Source organism: Heptranchias perlo, chromosome 23 (assembly GCF_035084215.1).
Source record: "Heptranchias perlo isolate sHepPer1 chromosome 23, sHepPer1.hap1, whole genome shotgun sequence".
NCBI lineage: Eukaryota > Metazoa > Chordata > Chondrichthyes > Hexanchiformes > Hexanchidae > Heptranchias > Heptranchias perlo.
In genome coordinates this window covers 34,090,739-34,115,240 of record NC_090347.1, presented here as the reverse complement: position 1 = coordinate 34,115,240, position 24,502 = coordinate 34,090,739, and the positions used below count along the sequence as shown (strand labels likewise).

The 24,502-nt window shown below is 41.5% G+C and overlaps 1 protein-coding gene and 1 long non-coding RNA gene across 3 annotated transcripts in view; one reads left to right on the top strand and one right to left on the bottom strand.

Moving 5' to 3' along the window:
- map2k4a (mitogen-activated protein kinase kinase 4a) overlaps nt 1–24,502 on the bottom strand; it is a 191,580-nt gene that overhangs the window by 156,959 nt on the left and 10,119 nt on the right. The gene's annotated exons all lie outside the window — the stretch shown is intronic.
- On the top strand, nt 141–22,568 carry LOC137341409 (uncharacterized). Of its 2 annotated transcripts, none has more exons than XR_010967032.1 (3): nt 141–334; nt 1,156–1,310; nt 22,223–22,568. It is a non-coding gene; the product is annotated as an uncharacterized lncRNA (long non-coding RNA). The 2 variants fall into 2 exon arrangements; XR_010967033.1 differs by lacking the exon at nt 22,223–22,568 and adding an exon at nt 6,173–6,194.

Genomic DNA, 24,502 nt, shown 5'->3' with positions numbered 1-24,502 from the left:
TAAGTACCTGTGAGGAATATATCTGTAGCACAAATGTATCAATTTATTTGTTTAGATGATGTTCTATGCATATATGTGATATTTGGAAAACCACTAAAATTTCCCTTTTCTACACTTTCACTTGCTGCTTCCTACAGTCTTCCTCCTGCCAACAGAAGGAATCTGAGTTGCATACCACTCCAAAGGATCCACTAATGTCCGTTTACAAGAAGAGTGCAGATTATGCCACCAGATTTCCCCGCACAGTGTAAGTTTCCTGTATCGGCCTCAGCACTGGGGGAAGCTGTGATTAAAGGCCCAAGGAGAAATCTTAAGATATGAGCTTCCCTGACAGGTCAGTAAGTTTAAAAATGAGAAGCTTGAATCATTCCAACAAGGAAGGTCTCCTGTTAAATTAGTGGTATGTGCGGAGTTAAGTCTTAGCAATAGGAGTGCTATAATTGGCCTCAGCACCTCTGGATCAGTGATGGGGATTAAAAGATCAGTGTTCTTGGTCATAATCAATATCCAATGATCCCTTATGGAAGTGTCCATGGTTAAAAAGGTTGCCAACACTTGCTGTCATGACTCACATCTAAGTAGTGGCCACTTGGGCAAGGTACTGAGATGTGATCACAACCGATGGAACAGTACCCAGAGAGGAATCAATGGCTTCAGGGGGGATGGGAGAAAATATTTAAAGGAAAAACAACATCTGTGGCAACTCAGCAAGTCACGCTGGGTCAACTCTTGTGCAATTCCCATTTGCTGTCAAAGGTCCAAGAAAAAGATCACTGGCTGCCCTCTTGGCTGGTGATGGTGAATGATGTGGGCAGATAAAGGGGAATAGAAAATAGCAGAAATAAATTATATGAACACGCACTAGTGCACCTCTTATGGTGTTGTTCGTGGGTTATGAGGGACTCTCTTATAGTATTACAAAGGTATAGCTAACATACAAACCTATTTTTCTACTTTGCAATCTATAGTGTCAGTCTTTGCTCAGTGGTAGCACTCCTGCCTCTGAATCAGATGGTTGTGGGTTCAAGCCCCATTCCATGACTTGAGCACACAATCCAGACTGACATTTCAGTGTAATACTGAGGGAGTGCTGCACTGGCAGAGGTGCTGTCTTTCAGATGAGATGTTAAACCAAGGCCCTGTCTTCCCTCTCAGGTGGACAGAAAAGGATCCCATGGCACTATTTGAAGAATGTAAATCAGAAATCAACAAGGGGAAAGGGGAACCTATGGGAAGCTTTCAGAGTTGGCTGATCCAAGCCATTCCAAGAATTGGAAGTGCTTGAGCACCCCAGTGTGCAAGTGGGGTGGGTGAGTATTTAACATGGCTGCTTAGTGGAATTTGAAGGTTTTTTTCAGTGATTTGACTGGTTGCTTTTGTGGTGGTTGCTGGTTGTTCGTTAGCCTTACCTTAGTGTAGAGAGAATGAGAAGATAGTTTCCCAAATAGTTTTTTTTTAAGGAATAGGAGATTTTAGCCAGTTAAAATATTTCCTTCATTTCCACATCCTAAATTTTGCCAAGGCCTACGTTCATTATTTGTCCTATAGATATTGTGCACTTAATGCAAATTTTTATCTATCTATCTGGAAAAGTTTTGGATCTATCACATTTCTAATGCCACAGTTCAAGTCAAAAGTCTTTTTTACAAAAAGGACAAAAGAGTAGAAATTCATCTGGGCTGGTTTTTGGGCTCAGAATCAGCACTGATCCCTCTGGTCCACAACATGTTTAATAAAAAAATCTTACCCTTTGTTGGCGGCCACTGAGGAATCTGGAGCAGAGCAGGTTCGGCAAGTTTTTTTTTATTCGTTCATGGGATGTGGGCGTCGCTGGCAAGGCCAGCATTTATTGCCCATCCCTAATTGCCCTTGAGAAGGTGGTGGTGAGCTGCCTTCTTGAACCGCTGCAGTCCGTGTGGTGAAGGTTCTCCCACGGTGAGGCTGGTTCTCTGGTTATCCAGCATCAGCAGCTCTTAAAGGGCTGCTAGTTGCCATCAAAGAAGCACAGCATAGAAGCAGAACAGTACCATTTCAAGAGGCTGCTTTGGAGGTGTTTCTCCAGAAGGTTTCCAGAGAAGGTGGAGCTTTTTGGAGTGGAGGGGTACCCTTCAGTTAAGAATGTGGCCAGAAAAGCATAGAGTTAATCCTGCCTCGCCTGTGGCCTGAATATGCTGTGCAAGGCTGCCAAGATAAATGTGTTTATACTTTGCATAATGTAACAGTGTTGTTTTACAAGGCTTCTTAATAGCACTTCAATATAATCACGGTGCAACATTACAGAAGCTGAGCTCTCTAGCAACTTTTTATATACTTTCCAAATGCACAAGCATGCCCATGTTCATCAGGGCACTCTGTATTGCTGCTAACTCAAGGCCTGTAGCCCATGAAATGTGGCAAGCAACAAACACCAAGCACACTCCCCACATAAGCTACATGCTCTATATTCACACACTCACATAAGGTGGCTGCTGGTCAGGGCACTTGGGTCACACACATCTTTCATATTCTGCTCCTCCTGGCCCCACATCAAACTTAAAATAAAACTTACCATTTTGGTGGCTAGGCCGCATCCACACCTGGAAAACCTGAGCAGAGCAGGCCTAACGCCTGCTCTGTTCAGGGCAGTCCAATTTCCCTGAGGAGGTCCTAAAACAGACATTAGACTCCCCATTAACAAATGCAAAGGGTCCAACGCTTGATTTAGGTGACTGCCCCAGACACCTGAAAAATGGTCCAATCCAATTTCAGGTCGGATGTCTTTCAAGCATCCTTAAGGTGCAGGGCATTGGTCCCCGAAATCGGCCCTCATTGCTCGCATTTTACGCCCAAGGTCCACTTTCTACCCCAATGACTGTGTCCTGAAGAAACAGCTACAGATAACAGATACAACACAGCTTTAAGAAGCTGTCAGAAAAGCTGCAATAAGTTTCACTATTTCCTTTCTCTCACAGCAGCAATATAACTAAAGAGCTATAAAGAAATCTGAAAGCCAGTAATGTACCTTTTACAGCAACGACCCAACTGAAGGGAAGAGGCGCCCAATACATCCATTTTATATGTGTGCTAAGTGTCTGGACCAGTGTTCAGGCATTTTAAATGCATAATGGACACATTATGCAATGAGCATAAAATTTGGGACCGTAATGAGCCTGGTGCTTAATAGGTGCACAGAGGTCTTAAGTGCCACAGGTGCTTCTGGGTCATCTTATGAAGTGCGCTGTTGATCAGGACCTCAGCGTTCCACAATGCAAGAAGCTGGCAACCAATGCACAGCAGGACTACGGGTCACATTGGTAGTGTGATGCAAACTTGTATGTAGCAAAGAATATAAGCTTATCTGTAGTGGGAACATTTTTACCATGAGCATTCGAAAATGTTATAATGGAACTAGGAATTGTTTTCAGTGATCTGAAGAACTAGTGGATCGTTTATGCGGCTGCAATCTGCATTTCTGAATGAATTATGTTAGCTTCCTCTGCGCGTCAACTGGCTTGAGGAAAGAATCATTTGGGGTGGTCTAGACCCACCACAGAATCATGATAATTTCCTGATCAATTCCATGCATAGCCCACCACCTTAACTATTTGACCCGGAGCGAGGCTCAGATAAAGTCCATTACTCATTGTGAGCTCAGTCCAAAACAACCAAATACTTCTGAAGTCAGCATTTTACAAAAGTATACTGTTTCTAGTTACTGCCTTTAATGAAGTTCAAGGAAGTGGAACAGCAGAAAATGATAAAGCTATTATAATAGAGCCTGTTTATATTCAACTCAGATATAGTGAGCCTCCATTTATAGTTGTGAAAAATATATCTTGCTGATTAATGAAAATGTTGTAGTGAAAAGGGAAGATACCTCTACATTAGGCTTAATCTTCACATGCACACTGAAGACATTTGTTAAGTATATTTCCAAAAGCCATTCATTCCTATTCATCTAGAGGAAACTGTCTCAGGCATACACCCAGAAAAAGCACAGAATCAGTGATGGTTCAGAATCCTATTTCAGAATCATGAACACTGAAAAGTACACAGCAATTTATCCTCACAGTTTATAGGTTTCTTTGTTTTTATTCCTTCCGTAAGACCATTAGGGAACTATCCAACTCTTACATAGGAACAGGAGTAGGCCATTCAGCCCCTTGAGCCTGTTCCGCCATTCAATTAGATCATGGCTGATCTGTATCTGTCTTACTGGCCCCTTTGTTTCCCAGGCTTTAGATGAATTTTATTATATTTGTCTGAGCAGATGGTACTCTTTTGCTAAAGTAACTCTCTGATGTCCTTGCAGTATTAATCCTAGTAAATGCGAGTTACCTTATCACCCAGCCCACGCATTCCATCTCTGATGACTATTCAGCCTTCGGAGTCTGATGTTGATTCCCAGGTCATCAAACTCTTCTAATCCTCACAACCTCAGCACTTGCCACAAGGGTAGTTGTATACTAACTTGTCTATTCCCACCGCTACAATGTGCTTAGTAACCATATTGTTTAGAAATAAATCATTGACAGCACTACACTAGCAAACTTCACCATATCACCAAAACCTGCAGCTGCCCTGGTTAACCTTTTCCACTCCAATCCATTCACCCAAAATTATCATCCAACACCTGATATAATATAGTGAAATGTTATATGTTAAGTAGCATTTCACATGAACATGAACAGTATAGTCTTACATTGCATTTACCAGAAAAAAATCTCAGGTTAAGAGATTATCAGAAATAAGCTCTAGTCCACTTTTTCCCCACACAGTCGGTCAGCACATCACCACAGGGAGGGACTGAGCAGTTCAAGATGTTTCATATACGCAATATAACATTTAACAGATTTTTTAAACAATCGTGAGCATTCCAACATTTCATGCTAAAGACTGGAGGATTCCAGTGTTTGTGCAGTATCTATGATATACAATGACTTGGCTGAGTCGTTGGATACAATATTTGTGTGAATTTATACCCTGCCAAATAAGATTGGGTAGAAGATTTATATAAATATTATATTCATTGTGAATCTATTTCTGTTTACTCACAGTTCTATTGGATTGCTTTGATAAATACACTAAGATCACATAATATGATTTAATAATACAATAAACCTTTATATTTGAGGATATTAGGCGGTCAGACCAAAATAGCAAGACGGAATTTATTTTAATAGGCTCTCTGTGGAGAGAAAGCTGCTCTGGGCCTGGAATAAAGGCTTTTGTGTGGACAAGGAACAGGTTAGATGAGTTAAAAAAAAGATGATTGTTGTAGTGCTGATAGTGGAGAAGGATAAAGAGCTGGAGAACCTTAATGAGACAAAGAAGGATGTCTGTGTGGAACCAGACACAATATTTTTTAAAAAACGAGTTAATCTCATGCATGCTGTTCATTGCCAAGTGTATGGTTTCTCTCTTTCTGTAAATGTATCTGTGTTTCATAAAGATTTTGAATTCTTCCTGTGTCCATCTTTCAGCCTTCTATTTGCCTTCCACTCAATTTGTCTCTCTCTTTCTGCGTGACTGCCATACATTTCTCTCATTAACTCGAAGTGGGTTTCTGGTAGGAAACCACTAGTGACTTTATTTCCCACCCACCAGTGGCAGCAGAGAGGCCTGGCCTCATTTAAATGTGACTGGCCAATTCCTGCCAATCCTACTGCTTCTGGCTCTACCCTTTGGGCTCTTTATCCCTCCCAACAGCTGCCAACCTGCTTTCACCTGGCAGGAAAGCCGCAGCAGCTTCCCCGCTCAGGTCAGAGGTGGTGCCTGACAGCACGGCAAGGGAATGGGCCAGATGTAGTCATGAGGAGTGGGCAAGAACACAGCGGAGGCATTGTCAAGCAGCAGAATATATGATGAGGCAGATTCACCTGGGGAATGGAACAATAAATGTCCAGTGAGTGGGGAAGGATGGATGGATGCATTCTGGTAGAGAGATGCATACACATTGTGCAGGGAACAAGCTGGCTGCTGGCTTCTGGGAATTGTAGGACAGTTGTTTGGCACCCAGGATTCAGGACAGATGTTTACAAAAGTATCATAGGTGCAGCCTGGTGAGACCTCTGCGGGTTGGTGATGGGACACAAGGTCAGGAATATTTATAAGATGGGATGGGTAAGATTAGTTATTTTTCTTAGAATTGTAAATTGTTTACGTATTTATTGTTATAAATGTTATTTTCTAGGGTGGAAAGGGAATTAACGTCACCATTGAAAGGAGTTGTAGGAAAATACAATGATTTCATGAATACATTTTTGTAGTGGTTGCTCGTTATTCATTGAAACCTTTTTGCTCCTTTTTTAAGGAATGATAAAGTTTTATATACTTTTCGATTGGTTAATTTTTCGTTAATGGGACATTTGAGTCTATCAGTATGCTCACTTAAAAAATAAGGGGGGTCGATTTTAAACCTGAATGGGGGTCAGGGTGAGTACAAAATGTTGGCCTAAGTTTCAGGCACAGAGTATTTTAACTCCATGCCTCAGTTAAATGCTGCAGGGCCATTTCCTGCCTGGAACGTGCAAGAAAAAGGCACAGAATGGCTGCCGGCAGAGAACGATCGACCAGCCAAAGGACAGCTTGTAGTTAAGTAGCAGGGAAGGGATTTCGCAGGACGGAAGGGGGAAAGTATTCATTACAATTCCGAGACTTGGCATGTAGCAACCCAGTTACGTTCACTCGGGGATATAGATAGACATCATTAGCAGAATACTGAAGTGGCATCGCTGTACACTGAAGAACAGGAAAAGGAACAGCAAGAGGAGGAGGAAGAGAAGGTGCCTCGTTTTTGGAGGAGGAGAAAACCTCTTCCAGCAGCAGCACAGGCAACGGACCCAGATCACTGTGGCCCTGCATTTCAAAGAAAAATGCTTTGAGAGCAACATAGGCTTTTACAGTCATTGGATGGTGTGCCCAGCAACTTCAGGACCGTGGCAAGAAGTATAGAGCAGTCCACATCCCACACGTGCGCCGTGCACTTGCATGGTTTTCAAAGCATTAAGATATTTTTGGAGAAGGTGGCAGCAATAGGCCACCTGCTGCACAGTCCACTAAAGCTGAGGCCTTGTTGCCAGTCTTAGGTTCTCTTCTGAATGCTCAGACTGCTGCAATATAGGCCCTTGGTTGAATTTTGTCAGCCTCAGTGGTCAGAGTCACAGAAGAGGTAGCTCAAACAAGGAAGGAAATAGTGTCCGCATTTGCAGAACAACCCAGGCATCAGAACCTGGTCTTCAGAATACCAGTAGTGTTTTAAATGATCAATCTAATGGAAGCATGAGTTTTACTATATCTCTGCTTTGCATCATTAGATGGAGCCTGCAGTGGTGTCATTAACCAGGGAAACAGTGGGTAGCCAAGATCCCTTAGCAGCCAGGTCTTAAATCCTTGCCCTTCTACAAACAGAAGTGGAATGATGGATTGTTTGAGGACAAAGCTGTGAGCGGCCAGGAAACCTGGCATTCATCTACATAATTTTGCACCCTTTTCAATTTATGCAAGGAGCACTCAGGCCCATATGGGTCCCATCAATCACACCCTACACCATGAGCAAGCCAGCAAAGCCGTAGAAGCCAAGGGCTTGCTGTTCCCTGGGATCCATGGAGAACACAATGTATTGATTGCTCTTGAAAAACAAGACACCATGACCTGGTGGATACGCCTATGTACTGAAACTGGTTAATACAATCCATGGGCCCAGTGGCACCTGAAACCCTCCAGTGCTGTAGAAATTGAGTGCTGTAGTGATCTTCAGTGGCACCAGCATTGCATTTCAGGCCCTCTCCTAGCAGGTGACAACTCTCTGATGACCCTCTGACTAAACCAGAGCCTCTGGAGACATCACAAAATAATTTGCTGTTCTTTACAGTTAGATTCCATATACATGGCACTTTAATGTGGAAAATAAGTCAATTTATAAGGAATTGCTGCGTATTACAAAAAAAACGGACTGACATTTCATCTGTACACAAATATACCCTGGCCTGACAATTGGACTGCACTCGGCAACAAAAAACTGAACTTATTCATGGAAACTGCTGGAAATGGGAATGTATTAATTCATATGAATTAGGCATGGATTTATCAAGAGACAACCGCACTTTGAAAGTCGCTATCTCTTCCCTTTTCCAAAATCAGGTTGCATCTTGAAGGCGCTCACCGCTTTTTGCCAGCTGTTGTATTTCACAGCTCTGAAGTGACATGCAGCTGCACAAGAAGTCTGAATGGACTATTCAGAATACAAGCATGTGGGTGGGACTTTGAGTCATTTTTCTTTCAATGGTGAACTTTCACCTATTTTTCTTTGTACCCAATTCTATTTGTTAATAACTTTTTACTGGATTGCTTATGAATATAATATACATAGTGGCATTGCACTAATTAACACTTGGATTACCAAACACCTTTTTAGCTTTCAAAATGCACATCTTTTCTTTCACACAAGATCAGTGACAAATAAATTTTGAGCAACAAATGCGGAAATAGACAGACGCAATAACATTATAATTCTTTCAATAATTAATCTTAATTGTGTTGAAATTCTACTGCTGTTACAGAATCAATAGAATTAGATCTCTGGATTACATACAAAGGATTTAAAAGGAACTGCATTTGTTTGTCATGATGAGGGAATCACTAATATTGGGATTTCACCACCAAATTCTACCCAAATAAAAATTAATCATTGCAAAAAGTATTCTGTTTCTTCTGTCCCACCAGGTCTTGCATGTTCACAGGCATTCCCATGAACCTACATTCTGACTCCTTTTGACAGGTACAGCAATAAACTTACCATTATGCCACGACAGTTGACTGAGGAATGCCATACGGATTGCATTGGGAAAATCGATTCTTTAATTATGCTGAAGTAATATATTTGACCTGCTCCGTTGGCTTGATTAGCGAAAGCAGTGTATAATTGAATCATACAGATCAGGAAAGTCCCAGGATCAATCCCCAGAACTGAGTTAGCTAATCTCAGTTAGAGGAACAGTAACAGTGCTACAATTGATCTCGGTGTCCCCTAAGTTAGAGAGGAGAAACTCAGCTGGAGCTCCCATGGAAAAATCAGAGATCCCTGATTACCTTCCAATGTCCCCTTCGCTAAACCATAGGTATTGGGCATCAGGTAAGGACTCGATCAGGCTTTCCTGTGCTACCTCCTCCTCCTGAGCAACACGCACTACCTAGGCTCATACATGAAGAATAGCCATTTGGATGAGGTACTGGAGGGCAGTCAGCACCCAGGGAATTGTACCCAGTCCTTGAGGAGAGGAATGGTGGGAGAAAAAAAGTTTTTTAAAAAAGTAACTTATTTTAAAATGTCTCATCAGCACAGAAACCACCTGTCAAATTTTGCCCTTGATCTGGAAAGAAAGATCGGAAGAAAGAAAAAACAAACAAACTTGCATTTTCCAGTACCTTATCAAATCCATCAGAAACATCTCAAAACTGCTTTGAGTGGAGTGACTATTGTTCTGTAGGCAAATAGAGCAGCCATTTTATGCGCAGTAACGTCCTACAAGCAGCAATGAGATGAAATATTAGTTAATCTGGTAATGTTGGTTTAAGGAATAATGTTGGACAGTAAGTGGAAGAATTCCCTGCTCTTCTTCAAATAGTGCCATGGGACCTTTAACCACAACCTGAACCACACGAACAGGCAAATGGGGCCTCAGTTGAATGTTTTATTTGATGGACGTCGTCTCACTTGTTATAGTTGTCTCGAAATATATCCTGTTGTTATGCCACCTGATATAAAAATGGAAAAATGAAGGTACACTGGGGCATTTCTTCCTGTTCGTGCGACTGAGCGTATGGACCCAAAATTGGGCAGGCTCCTTTATGGGCATGCAATCTTCCTGATTTTCCTCAAGTCACTGCATTTAGACGATCCAATACGCCCAGGCGCAGGAAAAACAAAATTCTGGCCAGTTATGTTTACCTTTAAACTGTTAAAAATGACATTTTTATGCATCCGGCTCATCCAAATCAGCATCTACAAGTTCATCTTGCTGTGCTCAGAATGAGTACATTTTAATGACATCCCTTTAATTAATTGAGCTCTGTCTCTTGTGCGGTTTTACTGTTGGAGCCTGACATGTTGCCATTATTAACCTAATGCTCATGAGCAGCTGTTTATCGAGAATTCTTATCAACACTTCACCAGACAGTAAACATAGTTTGTCAGCCTTGTATCCATTAGTGTTTGAGCTGATTCATTCCAGACCCAGTCTTCCAAGAAGGACAGGGCTCTATAACAATTCTTTTAAGTGTCAGGACTGAGACCTTTGAAAAAAGTGGTGTTCACTCACTATTATGGTCTGTGTCAACTGTATTTGCTAAATGAACAGATTTCATCTTCAGCACTCATTTTGTAGCCTCATGTTCCAAAAGGATTCAGAGATCCGCGTGGGTCTATTTATTTTTCTCATTACCACCAAATACTCTTCCCACCAGGGTGGGTAGCACTTCTTGAATGTTGTACATCTGTACTAAAACAGTTGCTAATGATTCTGATTTCACTAGGGGAGTACTGAATTTGCACTTTGATTTTAGAACACCCATTTCTAAAAGGATAGCTCCAATTTTGCAAGCCTGTTCAGTGACGTAATATAGAAAATAACTGGAACAAGGTCCATTTTTTGGCTTTATTCACATAAGATATTGGCCGAGAAATTTTTTGATGCCACGCCTGTTTTACAGGTGTAAAATGTGAGCCAAAGCATCCAAAATGGCGGGTGGCGTGTGCGTGCACATGCTGCGCCGGAATTGGGCCACCTGCCAGAGACAGAAAAAGAGGTATTCAAGGCCCATGCCTCAAACAAGCGTTCAGCCCTTTGCATATACAAATAGGGGCCGAACACCTGTTTGAAGCCCCCTTCCCAAAATTGTAATGCACCGGCCAGCTGCATTCAGGAAGACGTGATCTACATGCAGCCTTAAAGGAACCGTTGGAGGCCGCCACCTGGTAAGTTTGTTGAAAAATACTTACCTGAATGTGGAGCCAGGAGACGCAGGAATGCTCCACTACAGTGCCGAAGACTGTTGCCTACTCCCACTTGGCCCCGGCCCAATCGTCCCCCTCCATCTTGATCGCTTTCCCCCTCCTGATTGTCCTCCTCCCTCCCGATTGATCAGGACCTACCTGAGAGCTACTGTTGGTGATGCAGCAGCCTGAAATCCAATGTCGATTCACCAGTGGGCTTCCTGGGGATGCCCAGCAGGTATCCGCAGCTCACCGGTCTCATTTAAATGAGGTCTGAGGCCCAATATCAGGTGAGCCTCGCGCCTACCCGTTCCAGCGCAGGCATTGCTCCCTGTGCCCTGTTCCCGTTGGCAGGTCAGTGTGTACCAATTTCTACACTATTAACTGTACATTATCCTATACATCCCACCTCTCCACTACTGTCCCAATTTATTTTCAACAAGTGTTAAGTGTTTTAAATGATTTCAGCCCCAGTTTCTCCCTTTCCTCTACTTAAGGCACTGACTCATACTGGGGTAGAATGTCACAGATACCAACAAATCTTCAACATCTCACCCAAGTGGCTATTCATGTGTGACCTTGAAAGCAATGTCATTGGACTATTCCATCATGAGGGACATCACAACCAAGCTTGATCCCGCCCAGGCCTGATATCCACACATTTGTACTTTCCAGAAGGGATCACAGGATAGTGATCAGGAGCAGGAACTGTGCTTGATTTCCCCCCTCCCTATCCCAGAGGTGGTGTAGCCCAATGTAGCACCTCTCCATCTAACCCAGCGAGGGTCAGCTAACTTAGCAAAGTCCAGGGATTCAATCTTCCTTCTTTATATGGGTCAGGATCATGCTAGACATTTACCCACTAAGCTGCCGTTAGAACATCTTGACTGACTTTTTAAAATCATGCTTGCCAGGTGAAGGATAAGTCACTTCTCATTTATTTAAGGTGACAGCCATTTGGCAGTCTATTCTCGGCAATGCTGAGGAGACAGTGAAAGCTCCTGGTTCGCATTAAAATTCTGTTCCATGATTATCTGATGCAAGGTTCATCACTTGGCAAATAAAAAGTACCTTGATTAATGTTCCCCACCTGGAACCTTTTTAAAAGTACATATCCATCAGTGAAATGAAAAGCTTTTTTTCACTAGAATATTCTGGTCTGTTTGAGAAAGGGTAAACAAAGAGAGAGAAAAAGTGTCAAAATAACTAAGAGGCAAAAGACAAAAGGGAACTTTCAAAAGAAAAAAAAGAGTACTGAAAGAGAGGGACTCCTTGCCAAACAGATGCTCTCTTTGACATGTAAAGATGAATATACATTTACAGATTTTGAAAATAAACAGAGCAAATAATATTTATCAAAGAAAACATCCCTTGTTTTGTTAAAAAAGTCCAGTCCATTTTGCCTGTGTTTTACAATATTTGTGAGTGGTACAAGGTTGCTAAACACTTATGTAAAAACAAACCATTCCAAATAGGTGCCTAAATTCAATCTGTGTGAACATGCCAATGACTTGCTAATGATGCAAATAGGACATTTAAATACCAGCTGTGCCTACAGAAGATTCTGGAAAGGTTCCAAATAGATGGAGGAAACTCAATTCTCCTTGTAAAATTAAACCCAATGTTAATGGATCCATTCACTAAAAAAAAAATCAACTTAAACTTTAGGGATGGGCCTCATTTGAATAAGTCAGATTGTTCTTTTCTGTTTTTTTTTGTGGGCATTAAAAAGCCGCAGGACAAAAGTTGAAGAACAGATAGCAGACCTCATCATCAAAGAGATCCACAAAAATGAAACATCTCTTTAGGATTGCTAAAAAGGGGCCCTGTTTTCCCCAAAGTGTCAGTAATTTTTATGCCAACTCAATGCCAGGTGGAAAATAGCACTCTGGCATTAAATCCCGTTTTGACCACAGAGTTAGGTGAAATATCTAAACAGTTATGTTCATTCTTATTCTGATAACATTCACGCCAATTTTTAAACCAGATATTCACCCAGCTCGATTTTTTTTAAATAAAGGAATTAATCAACATGGGAAAGATTTCCTCGGTGAGCAACATATGACAAAATTGTAAACTTGTTCCTTACAAATGGGCTTATAATTGTGTTGCACATACACACACTGTAGATCTTGTTTTATTAATTAATGTTGCTAAATTTATTCTAAATATCTGTTACTTTATGGGTCAGAAAAATTCTTCTAATCTCTGACCTTACCCGAGGCTTACTGACTTTGTACTGATGCCTTGTAGATGCCCTGCAGATGAAGTTGAATAACCCAGCAACTACAGGCCAGTCAGTTTAATCTTGGTGGTGGGGAAACTTTTAGAAACGCTAATTTGGGACAGAATTAGCAGTCACGTGGACAAGTGTGGATTGATTAGGGAAAGCCAGCACGGATTTGTTAAAGGCAAATCATCTTTAACTAACCTAATAGAGTTTTTTTGATGAGGTGACATAGTGGGTAGATGAGGGCAATGCAGTTGATGTGGTGTATATGGACTTTCAAAAGGAGTTTGATAAAGTGTCGCATATTAGGCTTGTCATTAATATTGAAGCCCATGGAATAAAGGGGGCAGTAGCAGCATGGATACAAAATTGGCTAAGTAACAGGAAGCAGAGAGTAGTGGTGAACGGTTCTTTCTCGGACTGGAGGGAGGTGTACAGTGGTGTTCCCCAGGAGTCGGTACTAGGACCACTGCTTTTCTTGATATATATTAATGACTTGGACTTGGATGTACAGTTCACAATTTCCAAATTTGCAGATGACACAAAGCTTGGAAGTGTAGTGAGCAGTGAGGAGGATAGTGATAGATTTCAGGAGGATATAGTCAGGCTGGTGGCATAGGCGGACACATGGCAGATGAAATTTAACGCAGAAAAATGCAAAGTGATACATTTCGGTGGGAAGAACAAGGATAGGCAATATAAATTAGAGAGTACAATTCTAAAAGGAGTACAGGAACAGAGAGATCTGGGGGTAGATGTGCACAAATCGTTGAAAGTGGCAGGGCAGATTGAGAATATGGTTAAAAAAGCAGACGGGATCCTGGGCTTTATAAATAGAGGCATAGAGTACAAAACCAAGGAAGTCATGATGAACCTTTAGAAAACACTGGTTCGACGACAACTGGCGCAGTGTGTCCAGCTCTGAGCAGTACACTTTAGGAAAGCTGTGAAGGCCTTAGAGAGGCTGCAGAATTACTAGAATGATTCTGGAGATGAGGGACTTAAGATATGTGTATAGACTGGAGAAGCTGGGGTTGTTCTCCTTGCAACAGAGAAGGCTGAGAGGAGATTTGATAGAGGTATTTAAAATCATGAAGGGTTTAAACAGAATAGGTAGAGAGAAACTGTTCCCATTGGCAGAAGGGTCAAGAACCAGAGGACATAGATTTAAGGTGATTGGCAAAAGAATCAAAGGTGATATGAAGAAATTTTTTTTTTTAAACACAGTGAGTGGTTAGGATCTGGAATGCACTGCCAGAGGGGGTGGTGGAGGCAGATTCAATCATGGCTTTCAAAAGGGAACGGGATATGTACTTGAAAGGAAAAAATTTGCAGTGCTACGGGGATAAAGGTGGGGAAGTGGAACTAGCTGGATTGCTCCTGCATAGAGCTGGCATGGACTCGATGGGCCAAATGGCCTCGTTCCGTGCTGTATGATTCTACATCCACATTTTCCTTGCTTTCAGCGTTTTAAAGAGTCGCACTACATGTCTTTTCCCTAGCGAGTTTTCTTTCTTTTAACCTATTCTCACAACTTAAATCCTTTGAACGTAAGAAAAAGGAGCAGGAGTAGGCCATATGGCCCCTCGAGCCTGCTCCACCATTCAATCAGATCATGGCTGATCTTCAACTTCAACTCTACTTTCCTACCCGATCCCCATACCCCTAGAGTCCAAAATACTATCTATCTCAGCCTTGAATATATACAATGACTCAGCATCCACAGCCCTCTGGGGTAGAGAATTCCAAAGATTCAGAACCCTCTGCGTGAGGAAATTCCTCATCATCTCAGTCTTGAATGGCTGACCCCTTATCCTGCGACTATGCCCCCTAGTTCTAAATCTCTCAGCATCTACCCTGTCAAGCCCCCTCATAATCTTATATGTTTCAATGAGATCACCTCTCATTCTTCTAAACTCCAGACAGCATATGCCCATTCTACTCAACCTCTCCTCATAGGACAACCCTCTCATACCAGGAATTAATCTAGTGAACCTTTGTTGTACCGCCTCCAATGCAAGTATATCCTTCCTTAGATAAGGAGACCAAAACCGTACGCAGTACTCCAGGTAAGGTCTCACCAACGCCCTGTACAACTTTAGTCAGACTTCTTTACTCTTGTACTCCAACCCCCTTGCAATAAAGGCCAACATGCCATTTGCTTTCCTAATTGCTGCTGTACCTGCATACTAACTTTTTGTGTTTCTTGTACGAGGACACCCAAGTCTCTCTGAACACCAACATTTAATAGTTTCTCACCATTTAAAAAATATTCTGTTTTTCTATTCTTCTGACCAAAGTGAATAACCTCATATTTCCCCACATTATATGCCACCTGCCACCTTCTTGCTCACTTACTTAATCTGTCTATATCCCTTTGCAGGCTCTTTGTGTCCTCCTCACAGCCTTACTTTCCCACCTAGCTTTGTATCATCAGAAAACTTGGATACATTAAACTCGGTCCCTTCATCTAAATCATTAATATAGATTGTAAATAGCTGAGGCCCAAGCACCGATCCTTGCAGCACCCTACTAGTTAAAGCTGCCAGCCTGAGAATGACTCGTTTATCCCTACTCTTTGTTTTCTGTTCTTTAACCTCTATCCATGCTAATATATTACCCCAACTCCATGATCCCTTACCTTGTGTAACAACCTTTTATGTGGCACCTTATCGAATGCCTTTTGAAAATCCAAATATACCACATCCACCGTGCTAGTTACATCCTCAAAAAACTCTAATAAATTTGTCAAACATGATTTCTCTTTCATGAAACCTTGTTGACTCTGCCTAATCATATTATGATTTTCTAAGTGCCCTATTACCACGACCAATCCGAGAATAACCTTGTTCTGCTCTGAACTCTGTTGAAAGCATCAGTATCCTTCTGAAGGTAAGGTGCCCAACTGCAGGCATTGTTCCAGGTGTGGCCTCACCAATATCTGTACATGAATGAATTGGCTGTTTTAACTTATAATCAACTGAATGCTTGTGAAGTTATCCACTTTGGAAGGAAAAACAGAAAGGCAGAGTATTATTTAAATAGTGATAGATTGGGAAATGTTGATGTACAAAGGGACCTGAGTGTCCTTGTACACCAGTCACTAAAAGCAAACATGCAGGTGCAGCAAGCAGTTAGGAAGGCAAATGGTATGCTGGCCTTCATTGCAAGAGGATCCGAGTACAGGAGCAAGGATGACTTACTGAAGTTATACAGGGCCTTGGTGAGACCACACCTAGAGTACTGTGTGCAGTTTTGGTCTCCTTACCTAAGAAAGGATATACTTGCCATAGAGGGAGTGCAGCGAAGGTTCATCAGACTGATTCCTGGGATAGCAGGACCATTGTATGAGGAAAGATTGGGTCGACTCGGCCTGTATTCACTCAAGTTTAGAAGAATGAGAGGGGATTTCATTGAAACATATAAAATTATGACAGGGCTAGACAGACTGGATGCAGGATATTTCTCCAGAACGAGGGGTCACAGTCTCAGGATATGGGGTAGGGCATTTAGGACTGAGATGAGGAAAAATGTCTTCACTTAGAGGGTGGTGAACCTGTGGAATTCTCTACCACAGAAGGCTGTGGAGGCCAAGTCACTGAATATATTTAAGAAGGAGCTAGATAGATTTCTAGACACAAAAGGCATCAAGGGATATAGGGAGATAGCGGGAATATGCTATTGAGATAGAAGACCAGCCATGATCATATTGAATGGCGGAGCAGGCTTGAAGGGCTGAATGGCCTACTCCTGCTCCTATTTTTTATGTTTCTATGATGCATCCTAGTACTTATTTACTTTGTTGTCAACGGCCTTCCAGTGACTGGATGTTTTCATGGAATCATACCAAATCTTTTTCTTTTTCCATTTTTGCCAATCAACATTCGTTCATCAGGGACACATTTCTTGTACCAATGTGTATTTCTTTACAATTTTCCACATCTAATACATTCTGTCAATCCTTCGTCTCTCTAATTTGTCCAGAGAGCTTTAAATGCGAAAATGCTAAATGATATTATACATAACACAGGAGAAGGCTTGGGGGTACTGGTGAATAGACCACTGAAGCCATCAGCACAATGTGCAGCAGCAGTAAAGAGAGCATAGAATCTTGGGTTGTAAGCCAGAGGAATAGAGCACGAATCTCAGGAAGTGATTAAGCATGTACAGCGTGCTGGTCTGGCCCCAGCTGGAGTACAGTTCTTCATTAATTTTGTTACTTTCCCAAAGCACCCCTTATAGCTTAATGGGTAAATGCATCACCTGGTGTGGTACTGAACCATACAGATCAGGAATGTACAAGGTTTGAGGCCCAGTGTACAGAGATAATACTTCTCAGCTGAGGCACCAATGGGGCGCTACAATTGGCCTCAGTATCTCTGGGAAGGAGGTGCAAGTTTCTTCTCCTGATTCCTATCCAGTGACACCATGTGAAAGTACATATGTGGATTTCAGATCTGAACAAAATCAAGCTGCTAATTAGTCTGCTAACACTGACTCTGTGCGTACATGAGAAGAAGAATGGCCACTTTGAAAATAAAAGAATTTCAGTAGATCTGTGAGAAGTGGCCTATGCCTTCTTAAAACTTGCTGTCTACTACATGGTCCCTAAGCTGTTTAGATGACTCAGCAATATCCTGTGAAATGTGCTCAAACACTTCCACACCGTCAGCACTATACTTACTGCTCTTTGAGTAAGTTTTTACTCTACCATCTGAACTCATATTGGAGACATCAAAGGTCCTTTCTTTTGCAGATTGAGTTGAATAATACCTGCATTATTCTTGTGTTCAACTGATATTTGGGGATTTGAACCTTATTCGCTGCTTCCTAAGAGGGTACAGGGCAGGGCAATAAAATAAAACCTTGATGAGGGTCAAGGAAAGGGACTTTGAGAATTATATTAAGATGCTTTTGTACCCCAACAAACCTGTTCTGGTCATTTTCTCATGATCAAATATTTCACATCCCACCTTTTTCCAACAAAAAAAGTCTATGTGTTCTTAAACATGCTGTTTAATGTCATACATGACTTGCACATTCATTAAATAAACTATTTATTTTGACAGAGGATAGCTTCATTCCTAGAAGGTGATGAGTAGTACAAACACTTGGTCAGTTCCAGGATTGTCAAAAAGCCTGAATTAGCATAATTAACCTAAGTCATTATTACTAGGTCGTCATGGAGAAATATGTTCTAAACTAGCTGTTATGTGCTGAATCTACTTTGAAACAATGGATTTGGCAATACCCAAGATATCAGAGAAAGCAGAAGTAACAGAGATCCTAGTAGCCAGCATGTAACTCAACTGTGTGGTTCTAAGAAATATTCTTTTACAAACTCATACAAATCTTGTCTGAGTTAAAAAAAAGTCCAAGTGTCTTTTAAATGATTATAATTCCTTCTCACAGAATATGCATTGGTAGAAACTCTTCAGAATTGGACAAGAATTTCTTAAAGCAAACCGTGCTCATTCTTTCCAAGAGAAAACCTAAAGTCACATGTGTTTTATAAGTTAACAAGTTCACATCAACCTTAAATCTTAACTTTAGATCTCAACTGACTAAGTATACAGTACTGTTTCTTCTTGCTGACACCACCTGCTGGACAATGTTCAGACAGTGCTCCCATTCAGCCTCAGGTTTCCCACTATCAACTAAACTCCTACCTTTTTCTCTTACTTTGTACAATAACCTCCTATATTTTTGGATTACTGCTGTACAACATTTTTCCAATTTGGGCTGCATTCTACAAGATCAATAATTAAGATCTGAGGGCTAATTTTCCGTCTTTCCAACTGGTGCGATTCGGGCATGTGGGGGCCAGTAAATGACAAAGTTTCCAATTTCACTGGCTCTGCAAACTGTATAAATGTCTGTATTCAGTTGATTTGCAAGAGCCATTCCCACTGGCAAAGATATACAAGAGCTTAATTTCAAAAGACAATTTAATGCAAATTAGATATTAATGTATTCTTGTGTAATTTCCTGTTCCAAATGTTGGGTTTATACAGTGGGCTGAGCCTGTCCATATTTAAAGGGCATTAAAAGCCACTGATCTGGTCTGTCAGGACGTCATTCTTAAAAGGTAAATTGTGGAATTTGGATTGCTACAACCTAAATTTCATTGAGTGTTTCACTATCTCTTGGCTTTTTGGGGGTGGAAGATGATTATGAAAGAAGAGATGCCAGGGTTGACCTGCACCCGTCATTACCAATGAAGCCATATTTCAGACTCAAGCACAGCTACCTGGCACTCTCCAAAGACAATGCCTTTACAGGTTTAGGTTCACCAGCAAGGTTGTGCCATCTGCTGCAAGCTGACCAAAAGGAAACCTCCACCACAAAATGGCATTCCCACAAGTTCCTAGTCACCATGAACTTTTATCTCTCCAAGTCCTTCTTGGCTACCACAGTAGACATCGGCAATATGTCAACCCACAGTGCACAGATATATCAAGCTGCTCACCGATGCTTTGTTCGCCAGGCAAATACTTTTACATGGAAAAGCAACAAAAGAATGAGAGGTCACAACAATTTATTTGTATAGCCAGATTTGCCAAAGTCCAGGGGCTATTAATGGCACCTATTTGGCCATCCAGGCCTCTAGACACAATGCCATTGTGTTCATGAACTCCAAGCCCTTCCACTCAATAAATGTCCAGGTAGTCAGTGACTAGCAATACAAAATAATGTAGGTTAATGCTACTTTTCAGGTAACAGTCACAGTTCTTTTATTTTAAGGCAATTATCTGTGCCTGGTTTATATAAGGGATAGCTCCAAGGAGACCAGCACTACCCTTTGCAGCCTTGACTAATGAAGCACTTTCAAGAGACACAGTCAGAAAGCCCACTTCCTTTACATGGTGATGAATGCCTAATATATGGAGGCTGAATTAACACTGAACTTGTTACTTAGTCCTACAGATGAAACATTTTGAATGAATGTACGTTTCGGAACACCAGCAGTCTGTTATACTTCCCGATATTCTTATGTTTCTAAGCAAAGCTGGTGTTCAAAGCCAGAGCCAGGGCAGCAACTGATGGTAGAAACTCTCAAAAAAGTACTGGTTTCCTTGGGCAGTTAGAGTTATGCAGTTTGTTGAGAGGGAGACACCCCTCGACATTCTGACTCAGAGGCAAGAGTGCAACCACTGAGCCAAGGCTGAGGTGGCCAGGACCTGCAGGAGCTGGAAAATCAGGAAAAAAGATGTCAAACCTCAAAAAATATGCTGAGATAAGCCAACAATACTGATCAACGTGACACACCTGGCTCAAGTACACAAGCAAAAAAAAAATTCTTCTTTGTTAACAGTTTAACCCTTGTTACACAGCACTACTGTCTCAGAGCCTCCTTTATCCTACCAACAGTAGTCTTAGAACAATTCATACTAAATACTTTTATAGCTTACACAAAACATTCAATTCAATTCAATTCAAATCAATTCAAATCAATTCAAATCAATTCAAATCAATTCAAATCAATTCAAATCAAATTAGCCCAAGAACCATCTCCAAATCCCAGCCTCTTCCAGTTCTCCTACTTCAATTGAAGCTCGCCCATTTATGCTCACCTGGCTGGGAGAGGTCTCCACCCACTCCAGTAGCAATTACCTCTTAAAGGCGAGGTTCTTAAAGAGGCAATACCCTTACTCAGGTATCAGGGCTCTCATCAGCCTGCTGCTGACATACCAGCCCTCAATCGCCTTGTTACACTCTTTATTACAAAAGATGCTAAGCAGGAAGAGGATACCTTGACGCAGTCCTCCATATTAGAACAAGAGCAAATAATGTTTTGTTTCAATGGGGATAAGAAGAATGTATGCTGTAGTTACAATTAGGAAGTTACACATGGCAAGCTGTATGCAGGATATAATTCTAAAAAGGTTTCACAAATTGAAAGAGGAAATATTTTCAACCTTGACACTCCTGGTGCACGTCAGGAGGTTGTACACCCCCAGCCTATGATTTTCCATCCATTAAGATTAAATGACAGAATATCTGGGGGGTGCACAATTTCCTGATATGTGCTGCTGGGATGTGCTGGGAGTGCTTTAGTGGAAAATTTTCCTTATGCATTCTTAATTTGTAGTATGCCCCTGAAACTGTGCAGCTGTGTGCCATTTTCACTATGCACTTTCAGTATCCCTGTTCTATTCTTTTGTATGCATGGCAAGATGGCATTTAATCGATGAGAACAGACACATACAGAAGGTGGCTGAAAGCAATTTAAATGACTGGGGTAGATTTTTAACTTGCCACCCCGGTGTAAAACGCATTGCGGATCAGCCGTCCATTATAGAAACCACCTGATTTTCATTTCCACTGAAATCAATGGGATGAAAAACGGCTGGATTTTTAAAAAAATGGGAGGGCAATGCGCAGGGGCAGTTTAACGCACGGGCATATGGGGCCCGTGCTCAGGGGTCCCAGCTGAATATGGGGCCTCCACCAGGGGCCCCTGGTAAAACTCACTATAGTGCAGAAAAACTACATGCAACCGCTGGATCAAAATATTCTAGCTTTTTAAATTGTGATATGATTTGCTTCTTCATTAATGCAGTGTATGAACATTCTATGGCCTATTTCTTCATGCATGTTACTACATGTTTGGGTGTTAATGAATCTGGGGGCAAGGGGGGAGAAAGAGAGCAATTGAGCGTGGGGTGGGGTGGGGTGGTGTGCGGAGAGGCCCTGAACATTCTTGGTGCTCAGGGCCCCAAGAATTCTCAATCTGACTCTGGCAATCTGCTCCGCTGCACTACCGCCTAGATGGTGAAGCTGAAAATTATGCCTACTGTCTCCTTTCAAAGAGGCCAGTATAGAAATCTTTGGCTGTGAGATTATCAAGGGAATAATGGATACTGATGCTGGAGGCTTTTCTTGAGCTCAAGGCATGACACAACATAATGTTCATGTGACTGTCACAGACACACTCAATTGCAGAATTCTCATGCAATGAAAGTAGTGTTTAAAGATGATTCTTTGAGGCAACATTTAATTCTCTTCTGCCTCCTTAGGAATAGGAGAACAGACTGCTGCCCCTGAACAAACCAACACCTTACAGCATCTTGCATCGTAGTCACCACCTCTACCTAGCATCAGCGCAGCTACTCACGCCCCAGAGGATCTAGGATTAAGGTTGAGGCGGTAGCATTGGGGAGTCACATTGCATGGATGAGGAGGAGCAAGTGGTGATAGCTGCTGAAGGCAGACCTCACAGGGCCAGTCACAAATAGATTGCTGCCTGAGAAGGATCATCTACATGAGCCACTTGTGACCATCCAAAATACACTAAGGTCTGGTGAGAAGCATTTGGGAGTCCATTGCCTGGATCTATCTACATTACCTATAAACAGGTTTGCGATTTCATTACACATAGCACAAAGAGGAAAAAATACTCACTTTCATATGTAAAAAATATACTTCTGCCAAAGAGTCAGTCAGTGCCCCGGGGCAAAGAAATACAACCGGAACATGCTTTTGGGGAACATAATGCACCTGGTATATTTGCTCTACCTATTCCCTAACAAGATTAAACCCAAAGTGCAATACATATCAGTACTGTCAAAATGGTTTGATTCAGGTTGTTTGCTTTCTTTAATGGCTGCTCCTGGGATGATTTAGTTGGTTTCTAAACTGTTCATTTTAGACTTAATTGTTTGGTATTTTTTTAAATCTTCTATGAGGAGAAAGTTATCATTGGGATCAAAGGAATTTGAATAACTTTACCACAAATACCACATACAAATATGCATCATTGAACACAATAGTTCCATAGTAAATTGAAAAGCCCAATTTTCTGGACTGTGGAAGAGCCCAGAGTTTCCAAAATATCATTTTCAAATTAACATCCAGCTTCTTTTCTTCTAACTCTTGAGGTTTCTGACTATAGTACACAGTTTCCATATGTAGAACACAGTGTCCCTCACTGTTAAATGAATCACAGTGATGAAATCTGACACAAGAAGATGAGAGATTAAATGGCTTTGATCACTGATGCCAACACACACATTGATGATTAAGTGGTAGGATAGACCTATCAATGCAGAAGTCAGGCAGAGAACAGGAGACATACCAATCTCTTTTCTCATGCAAAGAGGGTGTAGTGGTTTCTCCACGTTTCCAGGATGCCTGATGTATCCTTGCCAAACACAATACTGGACTGCTTCGGCTTGAGGGAGAATGAAGACCTGGATACGGATTGATGACAAGCTCCGAAGAACACCAATATGACACTAGAGGGGGCAACTGTATTGGTCATGAATTGAAAAGGATGGGTTTATGTTAGAGTAATCCCTGTGTGCAAAGAACATGAAACAAATACTGAGGAGAAGGAATCAGTGAGTGAAATATATTGCTCCGTATAAACAAGTAATGCCAGCATTTCCAACTTTGCAAACAGAGAGATATAATCCTGTAAAATGGAGGCTCTTGAATTTTTAAACATTTGCTTCTACAATTGCAAGATGGTTTTGATCCAATAAATTACCGGATCACTTTGCTTATACAGAATGAAAATCACACTTGTTTTGGATATTTTCAGCGAACAAGCTTTTTCTGGCGCTGCTCATTTATTACACGAGAAAGCATGCACGAGAGAGAGAAAAAAAAAGATACCAGCACCATCAGAGAGATAGATATCGCAAGAGAGAGACACGCTGACAAAGAAAGAGAGATTCGGTCATGGAACAGAAACACAAAAGAGACAGTGAGAGAAAAACAGAGACAGAGAACTATACCATGTCCACCCAAGTCAGCTGCTGATTCTGCATGAAACAATGATTTACCTCAAATGTGAGCAACATTCCCTTCATATGTATCAGAGTAGCCACTAGCTGTGCACAAATCTAAAGTGCTAAAATTGCTTTAAATAAAAAGTAATTCTGCAAATACAAAGCAGGATTGTTGGAAGCATGGAAAACTAAAGCTCATTGGCTTTAAAGATATAATTGAAGTTAGGCGAGCCAGTAGTTTGTAGCTGTAAAAATGTGTGGTTTTTAAACAGATAATCATGGGTTGAGCCCAGGGGTTGCCTGCCAAATCAGATGTAACAGGGTTTTATCAGTGCTTGGCCAGAATGCCAGATGGAGCTCCTTGCATAAGATAACCAGATGAACTGAAATAAAGAATTGGGGGCTGGGGGGAAACAACAGTTGTTGTGTCCTGGTGCAATTCAGTTCTTAATAGTTAAGAAATGGTGCAAATCTTGCCAGAATGGTAATGTACTAATATCATGCAATTGTTGTGGGTCCTTTGCAATAATTATTCACAGCTACAGGTGCAGACTTGTACACATG